At 39.6% G+C, this 18,257-nt stretch overlaps 1 long non-coding RNA gene across 1 annotated transcript; it reads left to right on the top strand.

Moving 5' to 3' along the window:
• The first annotated feature begins 12,648 nt into the window (after positions 1–12,648).
• On the top strand, positions 12,649–17,389 carry LOC110119553. The gene is made up of 4 exons (XR_002308018.2): positions 12,649–15,834; positions 15,947–16,157; positions 16,730–16,764; positions 16,856–17,389. It is a non-coding gene; the product is annotated as an uncharacterized LOC110119553 (long non-coding RNA).
• The last annotated feature ends 868 nt before the right edge of the window (positions 17,390–18,257 follow it).

Below are 18,257 nucleotides of genomic sequence, written 5' to 3' on the forward strand. Positions count from 1 at the left end.
ATTGGCAGGCGTTCCAACTTAAGCGTGCAGAGTAAAATAATGCTATACAAAGCCAAATTAAAACCTGTTTGGACCTATGCGATCCAACTATGGGGAACAGCGAATAATTCCAATATAGAAATTCTTCAACGATTCCAATCGAAAACTCTAAGATTCTTAAAAGATACACCTTGGTATGTTACCAATGAAACAATACATGGCGACCTTGAGATACCCACAGTTAAAGAAGAAATATCCAAATTCAGTAACAGATATAACACAAGAATTAACGATCACCAAAAACCACTAGTTACTCAATTACCTGACACGACGGATCAGATTCGCAGGCTAGAAAGGCATTATTCTTTGAATTTAAACATTAGATTCAGCTAGAACCAAACATAATCATTTAATATTCACGTTATAGCATCACGCCAGAATAATTTACTTATAATGCTCAATGAGAATTGATTATAAAATTCTTCCAAATAAAAAGAAAAGTATAAAGGCATATTAAAACCTGTTTGGACCTATGGGATCCAACTATGGGGAACAGCGAATAATTCCAATATAGAAATTCTTCAACGATTCCAATCAAAAACTCTAAGATTCTTGATAGATGTACCTTGCTATGTTACCAACGAAACAATACATCGCGACCTTGAAATACCTACAGTTAAAAAAGAAATATCCATATTCAGTAACAGATATAACACAAGAATTAACAATCACCAAGAACCACTAGTTACTCAATTACCTGACACGACGGATCAGATCCGCAGGCTAAATAGAAATTATCCTTTAAATTTAAACATTAGATTCAGCTAGAACCAAACATAATCATTTATTATTCACGTTATAGTAGCACGCCAGAATAATTTACATATAATTCTTAATGAGAATTGATTGTAAACTACTTGCAAATGAAAGAAAAATATTCATTGATATCGCATATAATTTGTATTCTACGCGTACCTTAACTTAACTCGCATAGTGAAATCTAACAACGCTTTATCCTCCGGCGGGTGACATTCTCAAATAATTCGGGTTCTTCAAGGTAGCAAGTTTCGTAATCATGCGACGAACAGTTCCCTTGGTCGCGAAACTCGTCTGCGAAGATTTTCGCCGGTCGTTTCCATGTCGCTCAACGAACGATCTTCCGCCGAGAGAGAAAAAGAGAAGCGAGAAAGCAACTGCGAATGAATTACGACGATTGCGCAATCGTCGTCGTTATCGAGGGACTTTACGCGTGAAAATTTATTCGCCGCGGCAGCCAATTAAACTTAACGACCGAAATTCCTGCCCAGAATCGGACGAAACCTTTCCTTTCCACTGTGATTTTGCGACGTAGGATCTTTCACGAACTGCGCGCTTTCTACGCTCCAACTTTGATTGGTTTCCATTAATTTCTCAAATTCAACGAAACGAACGACGATAGCAAAGTCAGTGGCAAAGCGACGAGGAAATTGATTAAAATGATATAAGCAAAGATTGGGTTAAGTAGATTGGAAACTAGTTTGATGCATAAATTGTTGTAAATGCGAAAGTATGGAGGCAAAGAATTTTATGTCAAATCTACTTCTACCTATGGAATCCAACTATGGGGAATAGCGAATAATTCCAACATAGAAATTCTTCAACGATTCCAATCAAAAACTCTAAGATCCTTAAAAGATGCACCTTGCTATGTTACCAATGAAACAATACATGGCGACCTTGAGATACCCACTGTTAAAGAAGAAGTATCCAAATTCAGTAACAGATATAACACAAGAACTAACAACTACCAAAACCAATTAGTTATTCAATTGCTTGACACGACGGATCAGATCCGAAGGCTAAAAAGACAATTACCCTTTGGATTTAAACATTTGTAGTGGCACTCGACAGCAAACTTTCCAACGGTTTCTGTCCCGTGGCTTACGACACAAAAACCCTTTCTTGGACCGGACGACGGCGGAGCAGTGGTTAGCGTCGTATAAACAAATATTATACTAATCCCACAGAACACCCCTCCCCACCCCTCCCAGTCCATCCCCTCCCAGCCCCTCCCTAATAGGCTAGCGAACTGTCCTGTTTTTGCGTCCAGGCTTTCAGGACATAAATTAAAATATCGTACATAAGCACAGCGCAACAGCGGCTTAATTTTATTTTATTTAACAATAATAATCTTAAAAAAAAAAAGAGAAAAGAATGTAATAATGCATGGCTACGTCGTACCGTCGCGTATCGGTACTCTTGCCTGTACCACCCTACAATTAGAATTCAGCGTTTATTCTGGAAAAAAAATAATGTAAAAAAAAATATGTAAATAACCTGGAACTAATAAACAAAGATAAAAAAAAAAAAAAGAAAAAAAAAAAAAGTGGTTAGCGTCGTTGGTTACGACGAACGTTCCAGAACCAGGTTCAAATCCCGGCACTCGTAGTCCGATTTTTTCTCCACGATTTCTAAACGAGAAGAAGCCAATTCAGATGAAGATAATATAAGAATCCCATATACAGCAGCAGAGCACCTCGCATTAGATTCAGCTAGAATCAAACATACGATAATAATTTATTATTCACGTTATAATGCTACGTCAGAATAATTTACTGATAATTCTCAATGGGACTAAATAGATAAACTACTTCCAAATAAAAAAAAAATCTACTTCCATTCCGAGGAGACAGTAATAAATAAATAAATAAATAAATAAATAATTATTCTTATTGATAAAATTAATGGATACGAAGAAAATTAAGGTGATATCGTGCTTTGGAAATTACTATTAGTTACTGTAAAATAACAATGTGCTTCGTTTCATTTATCACAGATTTCTTAAAAAATTTTTAATAAGGTACTGTGCCAGGATAAGTTGTTGGTCCAGAAAATGAAAGATTTTTGTCTCCTTCCTGCGCAAGCTGTGACCTATTTTCTCTCGACAGTATCACGCATGGTTAGAACATTGTTAAACACTTCCGATCGGTTTTCCACTCGCGCTATACATACGTCTCGCGATTTATTCTCGCAATTCGCGAGTTAACGTGATTGCAAATACACCGAATGTCCACAGTTATCCATCTTTTTCGTTTCGCACTCGCAAACGATCACGTTTCCGTATATATGAAAACATCTGCTTTCTTGCCAAATCGCATTTTGCATCTCGTTGTGTCAAATACGTAAGATGATAAAAGATATATTATATTACATAGCCAAGGTAGAATTCCGCCGAAAATAAAATGGTGCATTTTCCACCGGTTAATCAGGTCGGAAAATATTACACGCCAAGAGATTAAGGGGATGTCCTGAATTAGAATGTTCTAAAATAGCGTTTTTTTTTGTGATATTTTTTTTAGAAGGGAAAGAAAGAAACGAAGTTGTTGAATTTTGAGGTATGGTTATATATATATTTAACGAATACAAAAAAATTTTTTTTTAAATAAAGAAAAGAATTTTAACAGATTTCTAAGCCTATTTCATGGGCGTCTTGTCACTACAGTCTTTAATCGACGAGAAATATCCACCTCTTGACTGAAACAAACAGCATCAAAGAAGGATTAAATTATTATATATTGTTCTTCTGGGTAATCTAGAAAAAGGCAGAAAAAAAGTGTGAAATTAAAAAAACTAAGGTGCTATAACAATTATTTGAATAAACTTTTTGACGAACTTTTTTAGTTCACCCAGAAGAAAAACATATAATAATTTAATCCTTTCTTGGTGTTTCGTTTCGGCCAAGAATCACGAGATGGATCTTTCCCGCCGATTGAAGACCGCAGCGACAAGACGCCCACGAATTAGGCTTCGAAATCTGTTATAATTTCTTTCTTTACTTTAAACAAAATTTTTTTTTGTATTCGTTAAATATATATAAAACCATACCTCAAAATTCAACAACTTCGTTTCTTTCTTTCCTTCCTAAAAAAAAATCACAAAGAAACGCTATCTTGGAACATTTTAATTCAGGACACCCCTTTAACGTTTTTCAAGGGATGGAAAAACGAGCAACGAGTCTAAACGCATCATCGCAGAACGACAAGAGGAAATCCCTGGTACGTCAGCGCGACGTACTGTCGGTCGTTTCCTGTTGATCCAAGCGGTCAGAGCACGGTGCCAAGTAGCCCCGCGTGAAATCGTTGACCGCCTTTTCTCGTCCGCGATATCGCTCTGCCAAACGCGTGACTAATCGCCGACGAAAGTCTCGTCGTCTGTTCCTCGGACGCGTTTCTCGATTCCCTTCGCCGCTGTACCGCAACGACGCCGCTAACTTTGACATTTTACCGTGCGATCGAGGCAACCGAGTCACCAGCGATTGCATGAATTATTAATGCGGCAAGAAGAACGCGATGCGCGAAAGTGCGCTATGATTTACGAGGAGCCGCGTAGGATTTTGCGAGTATTCGCACGGGACAGGGGGATGATGGAGGAGAGACGTTGGAAAATAAAACGAGGCGATCGAGGTTCGCTGAGAAAGAATCGGATTAAGTTGATTTTAAAAGCGGCTCGTAGAACGACGGATGGGTAGAAGGAGGATTTTAAGTTATTTTGGAAGCAACGCTTGAGAAAAATTGAGGAAAAACGAATATACCGGGAGTTTATCGCAGGAAAAATTGAATAGATGGGATACGCGATTGGATTGGATTCCGGGTAATGGAATGGAAATATACGAGAAATATTGTTTTTGAAAAAATAGCGAGAGAACGGTCGAGCGTAATATGTTTGGCGGAGCATAAATTGGTAAAAATTCTCTCGTTTATTCGTTCAGCTAAAATTCACTGGTCTAACCAATTCACGCTATTTACCACGCTCAAGCGTAAACAAACCGATCTACACTACGTACGGTCGTGCAATCAGCGAGTAATTAACCCATCAACGTCCACGGTAAATCAATGCAAAGTAAGCAAACAGACTGACGATGGAATCAAAGGCGAGCTGCCAATGGAGTACAAAAGAGCCAAGAACAATTCGAAAAAATCAGCGCCGATTCCCTGACAAACTACCAACGTTACACTCGCATCGAACCAAAACGTACACAGAGAGAAGCCGCGCAAAATCCAACGCGAGAATAAAAGAGAAAGGGAATGGTGGAAAAGAGCGGCGACCGATTTTCGGGTAAAGGCAAGACTAATAAAACAAGGAAAAGCATGGAACGCGTGTAAATCGACTTCGAGACACAGGTAAAACGAGTAAAAAAGAAAGGCAAAGGCGTACGTTCGGAGTAAAGACACGAGAAGAAAGAAAAAAGAAATGAAGAAACGAGCGAAAGTCGACTTTGAAGCAAACGCAAAATCGATAAAAGGAAAGGAAAACAACGAAGAAAGAACAAAGAAAAGAACGCACACGGTCTTTGAAGCAAACGTGAAATCGATAAAAGAAAGGAGCGCGAGGTAACGTCGAGCGAAAAATCAAGCCAACCAAAAAGGAAACGCGACAAAAGAGGAAAAAGAATTTGGAAGCAAAGGCTGCGGGTAGAAAGGCAAAGTCGAGGGGAAGGTTACTCGAAGATCTAAACGTGGAGATCTCTCTCTATTCGCGGTCTCTATCCGCAACGTCTCCGGTTGGCACAGACCGTAGTCTGTTTTCTTTGGAACCCGAGCAAGCGATCCGGTTCGGTTGGAAACGCGATTCGCGCTTTTCGCGACTAAGATCTTCGGGCCGCAGGTGGTCAGGCTGCTTGCGGCAAGGCGGTGCACGTGGTCGCTGCATGTGCACGCTGTGAACAACCGTTGCGCTGGGTGGAATTAGACTCGCGCAAGCTCGATTTCTCTGCGGACCTAGAACCATATCGCGATAAGGATGGTCCACAGGAAGATATCGCACTTTGAAATAGCAGCAGGGTAATCTGTTTGAGTTAGCATTTAAACGTATACTGGCTGCAGATTTGCATACCACTTAAATCGTGAAATTCTCGAAGTTGATCACGAATATAACATTTTACGTGATTGATGGAGGAAGTTTGAATCGCATCTAACGCGTAAACAGCGACGTTGAAAATTTGAAAGTTGCCCGTTTCGTTTCGCGGTATATCGCGGGATCATTAGTTTCTTAGACGCGATGGCATTGCTTTTCGTGGGAATCCCAAAATTCTCGAATGCCCGAATCTCTAAATTCTTGAATTCTCCAGTTTCCGGACTGTTGTACATCGAAATGCCCGATTCTTCGCGCAAAGTCCGCGATTCTTCGAATTTCCAAATTTTAAATTACCAACATTTCTAAACTCTCGAATAAATCGCTAACATTTCTAAATTCCTCGTAGTTTCATTATATCCGTTTACGTGGCCGCGTTCGAGATCTTTCAAGCGTCGTTAATATATTTATATCTTTATGCCGCTAGACAGCGTATACACGGCGATTCCGTAAAATTATTGCACGCACGCGTACTACATTGTGGACACGACGATCTTTGTTTCGTGTTGCGCGCAAATATCCACGGCGCTTGCCAAATTTCGCGTACGCCCCTGCCAGATCGAATAAAACACCGTGTATCAACATACCGCGGCCAGAAGATATAAAAGCTCGTTTTTCACCTCGCTGATCGATAAAATTATAGGTATGCAGCGAACGGTGGTTATTTCAAGGAAATGTTTAAATTACCTTTTAACGTTGCTTTCGTTGCGCTTGAAAATAAAAGACAACGTCTATTGTATTTAAATATCTTCATGGTGATTAAGATTAAGGTACGCTCGAACGCTCTATACCTTGCTATGACGTAAATCGTAAGCCTGATAGATATTCATTATTCTCTTTGATTATTTTCCACCTGTTTCTTTGAATATCCGTAGATTCCTGGCAATCGATCAATTAGTCCTTGCGTCAACTTTCCGACCAACAATGTATACGCGCGAGTATAAATTCTATTATTTAACGAACGTTTCGCTGATTGCCACACGCCAACGTACACGACTCTGCGATTTTAATATTCGATGATTTTTAACACCAGGTTTACGGCCGTTTCTTATATACCTATTTCTACGACCACCCGTTAAATTGCCGGGCAAACGAAAATACGCATTTTCTTTAAAAACATCGATTTATTCAAATTTAGTCTGAATCGAACAATATTAGGCTTAGGCAGGTTTAAATAAATTCTTCATAAGTAAAAAGTCTTTTTTTTTTTAAATTATCACGAAAATGATAAGAATAATATTAACGGTATAGGATAATCATATTTATTCAGCACATTTTGTACAAATATACTGAATTTTTTAATGAAATCAACTAGTCAATTTGACGGGTTTCTGTAAAGATAAGTATACTACATAGAGATTTCAAAAATTAGACAGCCTAGGAGAAACAAATTGTGTGTATAAATTCTTTAGAAATGATTAATTTACTATACAAAATGGTTAAATTCGGTTTTTAGGATATTTCATTTCGAACTTTGAAATCCGTCGAATTGACGGGTCCCGTAAACCTAATGTCAACGTCGAAGCTTCTCTGTTCGTTTTGTCTGAAAAATTACAAACCATAAGTCTCCTGTTTTATACCAAATCGTAATTTCCCAATTTCCCAAATTTCCATCTCCATGTGGTCTAGTCATCGTCCACCTGGTTGAAACGAAGTTGATCCTTGAAGGGAACAATGCGCCATTCTTCCATGCAAAACAGACTTTACCTTCCTCAATTTCTCCTTCGACGATGCCAAAATTATCGAACAATGGAATTACATAAATCGGCCATAAATCTTCATGACGCGTGCGTTCGTTGGCGTGGCTTGATCGTTATGTAAAGTAGTAGACGCTTGGACTACGAAGAGGAGCTCGAGTCAAAAAGTGCACGCTCGGGCGAGATCGTTGATCATCGAGGATTCGTCAAGGATCGAAGGATTGCGCAAGGCAAAGAAGATGCAAAGAAGGTTGGCTGACCGTGAGGCGCGACAACGTTCCGAAACGCGCGAATTTCAACGTATCCATCGTGGTTCAGCCGCGTTTCCAACACGTCGCAGGACCTTCGAACGCCCACGCGTTCTCACGCCCACCTACGCCGCTCTTGCCTTTTTATTCCCAGCCCTGGCACTATTAATAGGATCAGCCGTTTCTCCGTTTGAAACTTTGTTTCGTTTCGCTTCACGCTCAAAAGGGAAAAAGAAATTCGCTGAGTTTCCATGCGACGGATCGTCCGTTGTCCTGGAGGTCCGCTCTCGTCGACCAGGCAGCTGAGATTAATTTCTGAACGAAGAAATATTTCTAGCGAAAAGGATAAAAGCTACGAGCAATGACAAGTTGCATCGAGCGATATAGCGAGAAATATACGAGTCCATTAACGTAATAACATCGACCTAAATCGAGATGATAATGTCGAGTGTCTCGCTCTCTATATTTACGCGCATTCGTACGAGTTCCAACAATTTTTAACGCGTTCGACGATCGAAAGATTCAAGATCGAAGTTCGAAGAAAGACACGACGGAACGGAGCGGCGAGTTACGATTGCGGTTGAAGATTAAAAGCGAAATTAAAGAGAACAAGGAGATTGCTTGATCGTAAAGCTACTCTTCTCACGAAGGCAACGTTCGATCTCGTGTATCGATTAGAAGCAGGTAAAAAGCGTCGAATCCCGATCGTTCTAGGTTTTATAACATTCTTTTAATTGTGCGAGTACTCTGAGAGAAAACAAATTCAAATAAAATCTACGCACAAGAATTTATTCCTGGAAAGAGTAAAAGATTTCTCGGAAGAACAATCATCGAAAGGAACACTGTATATATCGCTTACCTACTTTTCGAACGGTTCAACATTTTTATGCGCTGGTATTTATCAAATTACTTGCCAAAAAGAAAACGATTAAAAAAGAGTAAGAACACGCGAGAAACGTTGGTCGGATATTTTTCACCAACTTTCCAAACTTTCAACTGAATTATCATCGTACACGGGATGAGACCGACGTGATATTTGGTAACAATTTGAATTATATCCGTACAATTTACAGGGTGTAACATACGTATCCCGCGTGGCCGGTACGAGCATGAAATGTACACATGGATGAAATTGCTTTCACGTAGGATACGTCAGGGCTTATCCCATTTGGACAGTTGCCAATGAACCAATAGGCCAACTTGTAGAATGCGCCGAAAATAACGGAGCCTAGCTACGAAAAATTTCAATGTACAAGAGCTGTCAATTAAATGACAGCCGACCAGGATCCCCTGGTCGGACCAATCGCACTCTCCAAACCCTTTGCCTTTCGATACAAAGTTTCCTTTTTCATCGCCAGAAATCTTCTAAATATCGCGGATATTTACGCGATCGTAGGAGATCTAAAAGCGAAAAAAATACGTATAATACGCGGACGATCTTTTTGATACGAGGATATTTTTCCTCTTTCTTTCGTATTTCTTCTATACTTTCTTGGTCGAATCGCCTCTTCTAAGAACTCCATCCATAAAATTCAGCCTCTCTTATTTTCTCTTCTACGAGAAGAGAGTGTAATATAAAAGCGAAGCATCGGCTTCGTACTTTTTTAAATTGACTTGGTGTTTTTCAAACTTCCGATATACACGAACACGATGAAGTTGGTGTTCTGGGGTTTCGGCAAATGGGACGTCAGGCTGTTTTCCTCGGCAGTAGATGTAAATGTTTATCGGTCGATCGCCAATAAAAACAACGGCACCGTGGCGAGCTTTCAGCAACTTCCTGCTGCCCACCATCCCAGTTGTACATCGAAAGACAAACTGGTTCTAACGTTATCGCAGATTAGAGGCTCGCTCATCTACTATCCGTTTCCTCTTTATCTTCTTAATCCTCTTTAATTTGCAACAGAAGTCGTTTCTATTTCCAACGTTTCCGTTCGACGTTCATCTTTACCGACGTAATTCATCGCTTTTCCGTTTCAAAATGTTACGCACGCGTTACCTGCATTACGCGTGTACGATAAACGACAGATCACGTAAGAATCAGTTTGTAACGCAAACAGTCGGCGTCTCTCGCTTCTGCGACGGATTTATCAACCTCCTCTCGTCCGGATGAAAGAGACATCGGCCGATAACGATTCGCGAGGCCTGGATACCGAGAGGAATTCGAACGAAGCGGCAGGAAAAGGACGGATAAAAGGAAGGGAAGTGACGAAAATGAGATAAGAATGGAACGTTCGGCGGCGCCAAGTGAATCACGGCTCGCGAAATAAATCTAAAAGCGTGCAAGTTCGCCGGATCACGGCGACAACGAAAATATTGCCGGATCAATTCGTTCTCTCTTCGCAGACGTGTTTTCGAAACACGCCTGATTTATGCGACAGTTTTATTTATGCCACCTCTTCCTGGATACGTGATTTAGACTGTTTCTCCGTGATTAGATCGAAAGTTTTTCAAATTGGCAAAATATATTCGCATGGTATAAGCAGGTTGAACAAGAACTTTCTTTCTCACCAATGGCACAGTTATTTCGGTAGAATCGAAGTTTCCTAACGTTGTTGACACTTTGCTCCGCTTCGCTTTCTTTCTTTTCAACGCCTCTGCCTTTATCCGTTTCGCAGAATTTCCTCGCATCTCTGCTACTATTTTACTCAACTTGCGTATATTATTATCCTCGATGATTAAGATTGAAAATAGAAAGCCGATTTTTCCAGAAATACCAACGTCGAATTTACAAAAGTAGAGACACATCTATCGGTAATTTGAAGCTTACGTGTTTCGTCGCTGATACAGGTGAGACGATAAAGACTTTCGCTTTCAAAATTTCTAAAATTTTCTTTATCCTCTAAAAAGAAGAACGAGGAAATATTTTGTACCCCATTTTACATAGCCAAATGGGAAGAAGGGAAGACACACCCGTTGCGACTTACCAGCGTAATTTCCATTCGATTTCCATTTACAACCGGTGTTCCTGCGAGGGTGACACGCTCGTACAAGCAGAGCGAGCTTAAATCGAGCTTACCGGCGCAACGTCGTCCGCTTCGCGCCTTTTACCACGCTCGTGTACGTGCTCGTGTTTCGGAGGGGGTGAAAGTCCAGACGGCGCCTGCAAGACTAGCCTCCCTTCGTTCGCAGTCTGACAACCACCTTTCGGTTAATCCGCTGACATACGAGACCTGTTTTTTATCCCTTTCGGGTTTCTCCACGCTTCGAAGAGTTTGTCGCGCCGGGACAAGATAAGAGAGGAACAAAAAGAAAAAGGAAAAGAAAAAAAAAGAGCGGAAGTATCGCACGGGAGGAAATTAAGTTGACGCTGGAAGGTCTCCGCTTTTTATGAAAATCGAGCAATTTTAATTTTCGAGATGTTTGATCAGGAAGATTTGTCGATCGATATCTTGGAAGCACGTAAAGATATTTCATTTTAGTATTAGGTTGAGCGGAAAGTTTCTTTCGTTTTATCAGGAAATAATAGACGCACAGGGCTCTTTGTTTTATATTATTTCGTCGAATCACGTACGATCGATTTTGTTCTGTTGAGATAAACACCGCGACGTTTCGCAGACTTGCTTTCACGTTTGTACGAAGGTGCACCGTTTTAAAAAACACGTTTGCGAAAGGACATTTTCCGGGCAACCTAATGTTTCGCTGCTTTTGTTATTCGTTTCTTTATCACAGTCGTTATTGTTTATGACTTTTTATTCGACGACCAAGACAGCAGAAATGTTTTAGATACGAAGATCATCGACGATAATTATTTAATGATAGAGACAGCAATCTGATACATATCAAATATAGGCCTGTCGCAAATTAAATCGGAGTTTTTCTCGAAGCAAAGTTACGTCTATTATTTCTAAATTTTTAAGCGAAAATTGAACGAAATTGCGAACATCGTGCGTGCGAATATATTTCGTAAATGTGAAAGGAATCTAAAATTTACAAAGTCGCAGAACCTCTCCTCTTAAAAGAATTTTTCTCATTTTCCATGGACGTTTGAAAAGCGTAGAATAGAAAACGTAAGAGAACCGAAATCGCCCACTTCGATCGTCAACCATCTCGACACCCTTTCGCAAACTCATTCCCTCCCACAAAAACCTACAAAAACAATCTCCACCACTTTCTACCCCTGAAACTCCTGTTTCCAAACACACACGCCCTTTCTTCCGTCCCTATCGGACTCGCTAATTTATCGTCGACACACTTGGAATAAAAGTGATATCGTCGCGTGCGATGGCGAGGGTTGAAACTTTCATCGTCGTTCACGCTGTCGAGCCGATTCTTTCGTTGACCCCCCGCGAACACCATAGGGCGAACTAAAGGGGAGGCCATGGAATAAATGTCCCCCTGTATCTGTCGAAATAAAGCTGGCTATCCATCGACGTTTGCTAACGTCCGTTAAGGTTCGCCAATGTGAATTTACTTCGGTGGAGATGCATATACGCGTACATGTGCATCTGTGTGTACGCGATACATATACACAGGATGTTTGGTAACTGGTGGTACAAGCGGAAAGGGGGTGATTCTACGCGAAAAAAGAAGTCGAAAATATAGAATAAAAATTTTTCGTTTGAGGCTTTGTTTTCGAGAAAATCGACTTTGAATTTTCGTTCGGTACGCGCGCACTTTATCACGTCTCGTTATAACGGATCTCACTGTAGATCGTTGTCTCGATGGATATTATCTAGTTACTAGTTACCCACTAGTTACTCAATTAATTGACACGACGGATCAGATCCGCATGCTAAAAAGACATTACTCTTTAGATTTAAGCATTAGATTCAGCTAGAACCAAACATACGATAATCATTTATTATTCACGTTAGAGTACCACGCTAAAATAATTTACTTATAATTCTCAATGAGAATTGATTGTAAAAAGTCTACCAAATAAAAAAAAAAAATTTATGGCTCTGTGACAATTACGACGCGCGATTGCAAGAATTGCGTATACGCAATGTCATGTTTCAGAAAAAGATCACAAAATTAAACACGTGTTTAAGTGGCTATAATTCGATAAAAACAGATATAAGAGATTTTTGAAATATCTACTGAATGGAAAACAGATATGACGAAAAATGCAGCTTCGTTTGACGCCAAATTGTATCGATAATGGAAGGAATATCTATAAATTCAGTTTCTCTGTATCAAAACGTAACGTTCAATAATTTTTCGTGATTTTACGCCATTAATTTCTAAAGCGTTACGCATCGAAATTATCGGTACCGTGAAAGATTTAAAAATAAACGATATTTATCGAAATGTATCAGGACGAAAATTGATACAAATTTCACCGTTGACATTTCTTTTTGACATTACAAATATCTTCTTTCGCGGTTTGGGAAATATTAAATAGAAAAGGAGCGTTTCTCGAGGAATGTTTAATCTTCTCGCGAACCTAAGTGAATTATTGCACTACAACGTTGATAATTTACAGCAAAGTATACTAAAGTCTTTAGATTAGAAGAATGCGATAATCGGAAGAAGGGGAATATCTCGTGAAACGCCCGTGATCGGACGAGCTGATCAATTGCATCGAATCGCGATATCATCAAGTTGCAATGAATTGTATCGAATTGCAATATTGCTAAGTTACACCGGATTGCGCCTAATTGCGCTCAATTGCAACTAATCGCACCAAATCGCACCGAGTCGCGCCAAATTGCACCCAATTGCAGCGAATCGTCCCGAATCGCAATATGTAGTTCACGCATCGTTATCTACGAAAATTAAAAAAAAAGAAAAATGGTATGACATCACAACATAATCGCACAATGTCATTGTACCAAACGTAATCGAATATCTCGGCAAACACGAATGGTACGAAAAAACGTTTCGCAGAAAAATTTCAACGATGTACTCTTCTCTGTTAAAACACACTGAATCGTCACTCTGTTCGATTCGTATAATAAATTTTACTACCAAATGTATCTAAATTTCAATTCTTTACCTTATTTGTGAAACGTTCGAACTGCGACGCGAGCCTCTCACCGGTGATCCGTCAATTTCGTGATTTCTTGCGTCTCCGACGTGACATAATCGTTGTAACGTAACGAGGAAACGCGATACATGGAAACAGTGCGTGTAAAATTATTCTTCTAAAACATTGCCATTTCTCGTTGCAAGTAAAGTAATCGTCTTTCTCCGTGTTATTTTATTTTACGTAAAAAATGCAATTTTCATAAATATCGCGATTCGATAAACGAAAGAAAATTTCAATGTTGAATATCTCGAAACACAGTTTTGCCATATACGCGGTATCCCAAACTCGTCGATTCGCTGATATTACCATTCGGTACATTTGATCCAATTCGTTCATATCGACGTTCGACACAATCCGCTACTATCGCGATCCTCTCGATTCGGTGTTATCGGCTATTGCGATTTAACGCGATCCCACTGCACGATACTCGTACGGCGCGATTGAAAAATTGCTTTGAAACAAAATTCAAAAATATAACGTGGTATAGAAAAATAACCGAATCGAGGAGATAACAGGAGAAGGAACTTTTGCGAATGAGCAAGACAGAAATTTCGAACCGCCGACGCTCGTCGAATATCTGGCAAACGCTCGCGTTTGTCGGAAACGCGCGTTCGCTGAATACCCGGCTTAAGGATTCGTAATCCTGGGTTCGAAGTCGCAAGGAGAACGCGGCGGAACCCTCGAAACTTTATCGATCTTTCAATCACTGCACGACAAAGACGGAGAGAGTACGGAAATCGAGCGACCCCAACTCATCGCGGTGAACCCCCTTGGTTGCTCGCCCCAAGCTTTTGTTTTCAAACGAGTCGCCTCTTCAACGAGAATTTTTGCGGAGACAGTGACGATTCCTCGGCAACTTTAGGTATCTTTGTGTACTCGGATAAAGTTATTGCTTTCCTCTTTAGGGGAACCCGGGGAGGTGTTTTGGTGGTTGAAAGTGGAGGAGCGAGGATTTCCAATTGAATCGTCGTTCGATCGAGAAACAGGGAAATTCTACGTTTGATCGAGTAAAATTGAATCGATAACGAGTACGTGATTAGGCTTCGTATCAGGCTGCGTTTATCTTGAAAGATAAATAATTTAATAATAATAATATTAGGTTGTCCGAAAAGTTTCTTTCTGTTTTAACAATTTCTGTTTTATATTATTTTATTCAATTAGCTATGATCCATTTCTATTATTATGTTCGCGCATAATTTAACAAACTAACATTGTGCGTCTACTATTTCCTTTTAAAACGAAAGAAACTTTTAATAACTTTAACTACGGCCTATCTGTACAATATGCAGAACAGTCTCTTCGATTCGTCAAACGTCGTATCTACAGTTTCGAAACTGAAGCAATTTAACCCCTTCGTTTCTCTTCGTTCGATTAAAAAGAAACAGTCGGTTATTTCGTAGCATCGTACCGTGCAATTGTACATGAAAGAATCAAAGCACGCGGAACTAGAAACATTTCGACACGCAATCTTGAAAAACCAGGAAGATAGACGCTAGATAGGACGTTTTAATTGAGAAGATGAGAATACGCCGAGAGCGAAGTTCAAAGACCCGAGAAAGCTGCGAGAATAATCCCGCGAGTAGTTAGCCGGCTATCAGCAGAGTGCGATCGAAGCGGCGTTGACGAAAAAGTAAAATAAAGACGAAAGAACTGCGAAATTATATCGCTGACGATCCCTGAACACCGATAAGGCGAGAGAAACGGGGGAGACAGCGACGCGATCCGCTCCTGAATTTACGAGGCTCCGCGGGTGCCGAGGGTGCAGGGGCGTACAGACGTGGCGCCGGGCGTCCCGACGCCTAGACTGGCAGGGGCCGCACGCACGTTGACCGTGAAACGCGCGCGACATCGTGTTAAACTCTGCTCCTCCACAGCTTTGCTTATCGATGTTTCCTTCTTTCTATTCGACTAGTTCTCTACGCTTCTCTAGTTAGTAGCTTACAAGTTGCGATTTACAAGAGGCGTTACGACGAATAATATTCTAGTGGATTTATTTGTTTATTGTAAAAGTCATATGGTAACAGAAAATATAGGAACGATGCGCGAGAAAGTGAGTATAATTAAGATAATTAAGATAATTACGATAATTAACAGGAATTTAATAACTACAACTGGTTCTGGTTGATACATAATTGACGAAGAACAACTAATTATTTAAACAGAAAGTTAAGTGGCAAGAATTACTAACTAATAAGATAAGAAGAACGAGACGGACAAGATGAGAGAGTATTCGCTGGAGTTTAAGTAAGCGAGCTACAGAAGAAAGACGAGTGGAAGTACGTGCACTATTGGCGTGTAGTATCATACGGTTGAAGCAGCTAAAATAACCATACAGTGTACGATGATGCTCAACTCGCGGTAGTTCCGGATGACGTAAGTTTCTGGATGCAACATTCTAATTTGTCAGTAACATGGTCAATACAGTTTGATAACGATGTTGTTTTTTTTTAAATATCGTTTAGAGTAGTCCGCAGTAGATTTAGAGTAGTCAATCTTTGTCAAGCTGCTACTAATTATTGTCCGTTTTGTTGCTACTGACGTGTACACTGCGTCAATTCAATTATCTAAATAATGCTGTTGACGTAACATTCGCAACTTATGCACCTGGCAAACAGGAATTCAGGAGAAAAATGAGCCGCTCGTTTGCTAACTGGGTTAACTGGATAAGGCAAAAAGTAGAGGAAATTAGTAGAATTATGTAAACATCGATCGAGTGTTTTGACATTAGAATTTCGAAAAGTGTGAAAAAATCGACTTTAGCCTGTGAATGGTTCGAGTAAGACAGCGAGCAACGCGTTATAGCGATTAGATGATAATCTTTGTTTGATTCTTTTTTTTTATTTGGAAATATTTTACAATCAATTCTCATTGAGAATTATAAATAAATTATTCTGGCGTGGTACTATAACGCGAATAATAAATGATTATCGTACGTTTGATTATAGCTGAATCTGATTTGAGGAAGCGAAGGAATGGCCAGGTGTGTTTTTAGTTCCAAGAAATTACACCTTCACCTGTTTTCATCGATGCAAGTGATAAAACTGCTCTTTACAATTCTTTCTTATTTCCAGATTAGATAGATCGGTTAGATTCGTGAGAGAAAAATTGACGTTACACGGTGTACTCGAAGGACATTGGAAAGATGAAATATGCGAATCGCTGTCGTCGTTTCGCGACAGGATGGACGTGTCCTCTTGTTGGAAAGCCAGGACCTTCGAGCGCGCAACGCACGTATCACTCACACGAGCGTGTGTCAGTGAAAATCGCGTCTCGCAATTTAACTCGAGATCACGAAGTCTTCGCGTGTACGCCTGTAAAAATATTTCACACTTTCTTTAGAAACTATTAGCGCGAATTAACTTCTAAACTGAGAACACGAGTAATACAATAATATCCTTGCTTGGACATTTCTTATATTTCGTGTTCCTTCGTTTTTCTCAGAGGTGAGTTACATTGCTAAACTGTGTTCATGTAGATATTTATGTGTTCATGGCACGTATAGATATTTTGGAATATACAAACATCAAGATCACGATGTTGTTCGGATTTTGATTTTTAACATTAAAACTACCACGCCAGTCAAATTGACTGGTTTTACAATCTTATTTTAAAATTCTTACTTCGTGTTATATTTTTTCCCGCAATGATGTAATGACTTTTGCAACGATAACTAAACGAAAATTATATAATGAATTTTATTTTGCCCTTTATGTATTCGAACTGAAGATAATTTTGTATTAATGCTACTTATACCAATACCAGTCAAAATGACTAGTACTTGTCGAAGCGTAAAAGGGTCCTGTAATCTGTTTATCGAACCCCAATTAACCAGTTTCCTCGTTTTCTACAACTCGCTACACGTTTTTCAAATTTTTACCGCGTATCATTCGATATGACGATATCAGTTATCGGGAAAATTCCGGATCGATCGCTAGATCGCTAGATGCTAACACTAGAAATACCACAGCAGTCAAAACGACTGGTTCTACAATTTTATAAATGCATCGTTTAGGGATCATGGTCCCAGATGGATTAATAATACCAAGGGCCGGAGTGACTATTTGCGGGTTCAAAAATTTTGCGGGTCCTAAATACACATTGAAATGCTACACTTAAATTTTACAACGAGGAATTATTTATTTATATGCTGTTACATATTATATATTTTTTATAGGCAGCTTTTTAAACAAATCCAAGCAATATTTTTTCGCATGCATAATTCGCTTCCAAGGGGATAAAAAATTCAATGAAAGTAGAATATCTGTAATCATGTATGACTTTTGCAAAAAACTATTGATGCAGTTTAATTTCTCTAAAAAGTGCATTTCTCTGAAAGCGCCCGGATTTTTTTTATCTAAAGTAGTTTCCAGGATATGACGACTTTAGGGAGTTACACTGAACTTTCATGAACTTCCTCACTCCCTCAAACTGAATCATCGCTACTAAAAAAATGTCTCGCATCTGTTAATGGTA

The sequence above is a fragment of the Bombus terrestris genome, chromosome 9, assembly GCF_910591885.1.
Source record: "Bombus terrestris chromosome 9, iyBomTerr1.2, whole genome shotgun sequence".
Lineage (NCBI taxonomy): Eukaryota > Metazoa > Arthropoda > Insecta > Hymenoptera > Apidae > Bombus > Bombus terrestris.